The 5,796-nt window shown below is 46.8% G+C and overlaps 1 protein-coding gene across 15 annotated transcripts in view; it reads left to right on the top strand.

Moving 5' to 3' along the window:
* BCAS3 (BCAS3 microtubule associated cell migration factor) overlaps positions 1 to 5,796 on the top strand; it is a 467,771-nt gene that overhangs the window by 451,667 nt on the left and 10,308 nt on the right. The window lies entirely within an intron of this gene.

Consider the following 5,796-nt stretch of genomic DNA (forward strand, 5'->3'; position numbering starts at 1 on the left):
TTAATACGACTCCCTGTAAGCTTTCCGAAAGGAAACCGGTCACTCCTCGCTGCAGTACCATTGCCAACAACTGAATATTTTTACATTTTTTTGGTTTTTGTTGTTGCTCTGGAATGACTTCCAAATCTCTGGAATCTTGGCGACGGGCCATTTTTAAGCCTCCTTGGTGGGGGAGGAACAGCGGCTTGCTCCCAATGTAGGCAGCTCAATGAGCCATTTCCTCTCCCAAACTTCCGCCGAAGGTTAAACATGCACACGCTTTTGAGCAAGGGAGCTGGACCTCGCCAGAGCCCCGTCTGCATTCTAAGCTTGGCCCAGAGACTGCAACAGTGGCGCTAAAAATATTTCCAGAGGGGAAGTTGATCCAACTATAGATTAAGAGGCAGGGATGGAGGAAAGCTTCGTTGGCTCTGCATCTTGAAGCAAACCTACCCAACCTGCACCTGCTGGTGCAAAATTCTCCTTCTGATCTTGCACTTCGCAGCGTTTTGTGCCACAGGTCTCAGCTCAAAAAGTGCACCAAGATGCATTTGAAAATGCAGGTTTTGAAATGTGTGCTTTAGGATAACATACATATTTAAATATCTGCTTTGCTTAAAAAAAAGTGCGTCTATACTAAAATACTGAAATACAGAAATTTAAACTGAGCACTCTGGAATCAGGATGGAATGGCAGCTGTCTCATACTGTCAGACCCCGGTCCATCTTGCCCAATGAACATTCATTGTTACAGAAGCCAGTTGGGTCCTTGGTGACAGGTTGGAATCCACCCATGTCCCCAGACAGCAAACCTGGGTTGCCCACCTAACTCCTGGGCACGGAATAGCCACGTTCGGTTTGTACATTTTTTTCAGGAATAACATGGGTTCATGTGCAAATGTAAACTAACCAAATTTCTCCCCCATCTCTGCCACTTTCCTTCCATAGTTAAGGGAAGGTACACTTCAAATCACATCCACTGAAGCCATCTTAAAAAAGAAACCCAGTAAGGTGTTGGGCTGCATAATATCCTTCCTTCTCTTGCTCCTGCACAGCTGCTTTCTGGTGCAGCCCATTCTCCTGGGCTGGGTGACTTCCAGCCCATCGCTGTCTGCTTCTGCAACATTCATGGGAATCAATGCTTCCTATTTTCCAAGCATTTGTGGTAGCCAAGCCCTCTACATCCTTGAGTGCAACTTGTGGCATTCACTTTCCTGTGCCCAGGAATCCCAGACACCCTTTCTATAGAACTAGCCAGCGATTGTGGAAAGGGCCACCCGACTTCGATGGAGCCTTTAAAAATGTTTCGCTCCCCAGGGAAAACACTCCCTGCTCACGCAAAATGGCCGACGTTTAAATATTTTCCAGCATTTTGCAACCAATGCTCTTGGCGTGTGTGTTTTTAAGCAAACAAGAGTTTCTTTGATTATTATTATTCTTTCTCTTTCCACCCTCCCCACTCCCCCTTTTTATTTTATTTTTAAAGTCAAATTTGGGATTCTGTTGTTCAGAGCAGAGAGGTCACAAGACCCTAATGCATTTAGCATTGACTGCCCTCTCTTGTACTGCTTCTATTAGTCAGTAATTTGATTTGTACCTATTCATTTGCAGTCCCTGCAGGAGCACTGAGCTGGCCCGGCGTCTAATTGGTGCTGTCTCTATTTTAGCCTCATTAAATTAGCCCTGACTCCTGGCCACTTGGTGTCTGCGCTTGTCTGTCCATTTATACAACCTAATGTAACACAAAATTCATTACTGATCACATTACTTTCAACTCTGAAGCCAGCCTTGTGATAAACATTTCCTTAACCCTTCTCTTGCTGGCACACACAACACACCCACATAACCTGAGGCAAGAGCAAGGCACTCTCCAGAAGGCGGGAGAGGGATCGATATGGACGATAAAAGCTGAGTGGAATCCCATTTCTAGATTTGCCGTCCCTCTTTGAGGAAGGGAACAGATTGGAAAGCATGGAGGAGATGAAATTGGATTGAATCAGAATGAAGGGACCGTCTGTCCACTGCCAGCACTGACTATAACAGCCCTGCTGGATCAGGCCCAGACCCCTTCTAGCCCAGCATCCTGGTCCCACAGATGCCCCAGTGGGAAACCCATGAGCAGGACCTGAGCACAACTGTCCTCTCCCCACTTATGATTTCCAGGAACTGCTATTCAGAGGCATATTGCCTCCAGCAATGGAGGGGGAACACAGCCATCACTCCTAATAGCCACCGATAGTTCAGTCCTCCATGCATTCATCTAGTGTTCTTTTGAAACCATCCAAGTTGGCGGCTCCGAATGTTGTAACCTTTCTTCACAGGGGTCAGAGAGCTCTGGAGCAAGTAGCACAGAGGTGTCCAGGGAAGGGCCTCACCTCAGCAGCAGAGCATCTCTCTTGCATAGATGCCCCAACTTCAATTCCGCACATCTCCCGGTAGGACTGGGAATGTGCCCCTGTCTGAAATCCAAGATAGCTGCTGCCAGTCAGTGTAAGCAATACAGACCTTCGTGGACCAGGAGTCTGATTCTGCATAAGTCAGCTTCCAATGTTCCTATGTGGATTTTGGGGCCGCCGCTAAAAACATCAACTGCTATGTCTCCACCAATGGATGGGGAGGCTTTCTTAGTTTTTGCTTTGGAACAAAAATGACATCAGAGTTGGCGTCTTAGCCAGGGCTCCCGAGATTTGCTGAGATTTTATTCTTACCAGGATTTGACCTCAAGTCAAAAGAGGTCATGTTACCATTTTTGAAAATTGTTGTCCTCTGTCCTTTGCACGCAGGTGGAGTATATGAAAAAATAATAGTACTTTTCTTCATTAACATATATGGGAAGAAATGGTCACTCTTGGACCTGTTAAGAGCAAAGCCCCCTTTTATTGGATTCTTCTGCTTGTCTTACTGCTGCTAATTACATTTTACGTTGCAAATAAAAACCAGATGACTCTCGGGACACCCAGGCCAACCTCCTGTGAGTGAGAATTTATCTGACGATCTGAGTAAACAGTGTCTCATCATTTAACAGTTATTGCATATAATGGCTTTCTAAGCACTTTTGTTCTGCGGGGAGTTAGCAGTGGCTCAGCATAGCTTGACTTCACAGAAAATTTGCAGGCCACAAGATGTGCGGCATCCAGAGTTGGGTTCTATGTAGGTGTACTCCCCTCTCCTTGCCTTACAGAAGCATTTCTTCCTTCCAACCAATAAACAAACTTAGGGCTGAGCAAAAGTGTGTGCGTGGATGGTGCCATTCTACAGCTTAGTCATTAGGAGGCACTGGACTTAATTGTGACTGGGTAAGGTCTGGCAATTCCTGGCCTTCCGGTTTAAGAGGCATGATAACGTTCTCTGGGAGCCAGTGTGGTGTAGTGGTTGAAAGTGGTAGACTCATAATCTGGGGAACCGGGTTCGCGTCTCCGCTCCTCCACATGCAGCTGCTGGGTGACCTTGGGCTGATCATACTTCTTTGAAGTCTCTCAGCCCCGCTTACCTCACAGAGTGTTTGTTGTGGGGGAAGAAGGGAAAGGAGATTGTTAGCCGCTTTGAGACTCCTTAGTGATAAAGCGGGATATCAAATCCAAACTCTTCTTCTTCTTCTCGTCCAGCTTCCTGGCTGGTTGCATCCCCAGCAATACATTAAAAGCACATGTTCCTCCACCACCTCAAAGAATCTTGAGAACTGTAGTTTGTAAGGGTACTGGGAATTGTAACAGCAGTTCCCAGGATTCAGGGCGGGAGATTTTAGTGGGTATGCAGATTGTGTGACCTTGAAGGCCCTCTGTGATATCTGCTGACTTTTGTGAGTGCCTTTGCAAGTCCTGAATGTGTGGGGATGAGGGCATTTCAGCACATTCTAAGTTTGCTATTGTCTACAGTGCCTCTCCAGGGTTTCAAACAAGAGATATTCCCAGCCCTACCTGGAAATGCTGGGGACTGAACCTGGGACTTCATGCATGCAAAGCAGATGTTCCGCCTCTAAGCTACAGCTCTTCGCTTCTGTCACATTTCCTAGATGATATCAGTTGGAGACCACACTGGACAGGGCACAGGGAGGCAAGCCAAATTTGTTCCCATTGAATGACCTTCTTTTCTTTGGAAATCAATTACAGGGTGGGGGGAGCTGTTTGCAAAGGAGGCTGTTTTTAACGGTTGCTGATGTTAACTCAGCTCTGTGATCCTGGGCAGCTCTCAAAATGAATCTAATTGCTCAAACATGGGATGCGGAGAAAGGAATGTTCATGGTTTTTCATTAACTCCTCAAAGCTTCTCGTAAGGTCAGTTTTTTTCACAGCTTGCGAGTATGTTACGGTCTGTGGTTCAGCTGTTTGACTGGCAGTGTCCTCAAGGGGTTGCAGAGTGTCAACTGACTACGGCTTTTTGATGGGTGTCAGATGGATATTTGAAACATCAGGCAACCATGTCACCCCCAACCCAACCCACTTCAGGCAGACTGGAGCTTGGAACAGACAGAGAGCTGTTGCTTCAGCAGTGAAGCAGCTCGGGCAGAGTTTATATTGGGAGTTTAGGGCTCCATTCCCTTCCTGGCTGTCTGCCAGGCCCTGATCCAGGCAGGTGCTTCCATACACTTCCTCCTCCTCCCAAGGAGCCTCACATAAATCTAGTGGGACCTAAGCTGCTGCCTGACTCATCTCCTCTACTCTGTGGGACGAGAGTCTGAGATATGGTCAGGCATCCAGGCCACTGGTGTGGGGACCTTTAGCCCTGAGCAGAAGGGTCCAGATTCAATGGCCCTTCGGAGTCTATATGGAGCTCTGCTAGGGGGTCCTGCTCCCCGTCACTTGAAGAGACCTCATCTTCCAAGGCCTGGAAGGGTGAAAGATGAGCAGTCTCGACTACATCAGTCTGACCACCCCCTTTAAAAAATACCTCTGCATTTATAAAAAGAGCACATAGGAAAGGCTGAGCATAGCCCTCTCCTCAATTTATTATTTTGCTACATGTAAGGGATTTTTTTTTTAAGTGGTAAAGCTTATAAAATGGGGGAAGGCTTTACAGCCCATGGACATTTCTTCATTCGCTTGGCTTGGCCTGGGCAAGATAGTGAGGCCAGGAAGGGGAGTCATTCTCAGCACCCGGACCTGAGGTCCCCATCCCTGATGCTATAAAAACATGGTATTCTTTGCCACGCACAGCCTGAAATGGTCCAGTCCTGGAGGTTTACCCTTCGGTCAGGCTGATGGTGTCATCGTTGGGCTTCTGCTCCCATTAGCATTTTCCAGTAGGTAACTTACTCTCCATGTCTTACTTGCTAAAACTAGATGCTCGTTAAAGGATCCAGAAACACAAATAACCTCAAAAATGGAAAAGTGTGGGAGGAGAGGGAGACCAGGTCTTACACATGAAAGGAGTTGCTAAAATTTTGAGGTTAAAGTGTGTCTGAAATCCCTTCGTCAGCATATCAGTCAAATGAAGCTCAGACCATGATGTAATTGCCTGATTTAGGAACTTTGTACCTACAAGCCAGCTTTTCTTCCATTTTCCCTAGACAGTTGGGTTGACACAGCAGTAAAGACACCGTGGGAGGCAGTATGCCTCCAAATGCCAGATGCTGGGAGTCACACACTGGGGTGTGTTCTTGTCTTCAGGTCCTGCTTGCGAGATTTCCATAAGCATCTGATTGGCCACTTGGAGAACAGTATACTGGACTAGATGGGCCTTTGGCCGGATCCAGCGGGGCTCCATCTGATGTTTCTGTAAAGTACTTCTTCTTGCCATAACACTTTTTCGGTTGGCAGCAGTGGAGTTTTCAAAGGATCACAAGTGATCAGAACTAATTTATAAATTATTAACAATAATC

This window comes from Podarcis liolepis, assembly GCF_965112155.1.
Source record: "Podarcis liolepis genome assembly, chromosome: 16".
Lineage (NCBI taxonomy): Eukaryota > Metazoa > Chordata > Lepidosauria > Squamata > Lacertidae > Podarcis > Podarcis liolepis.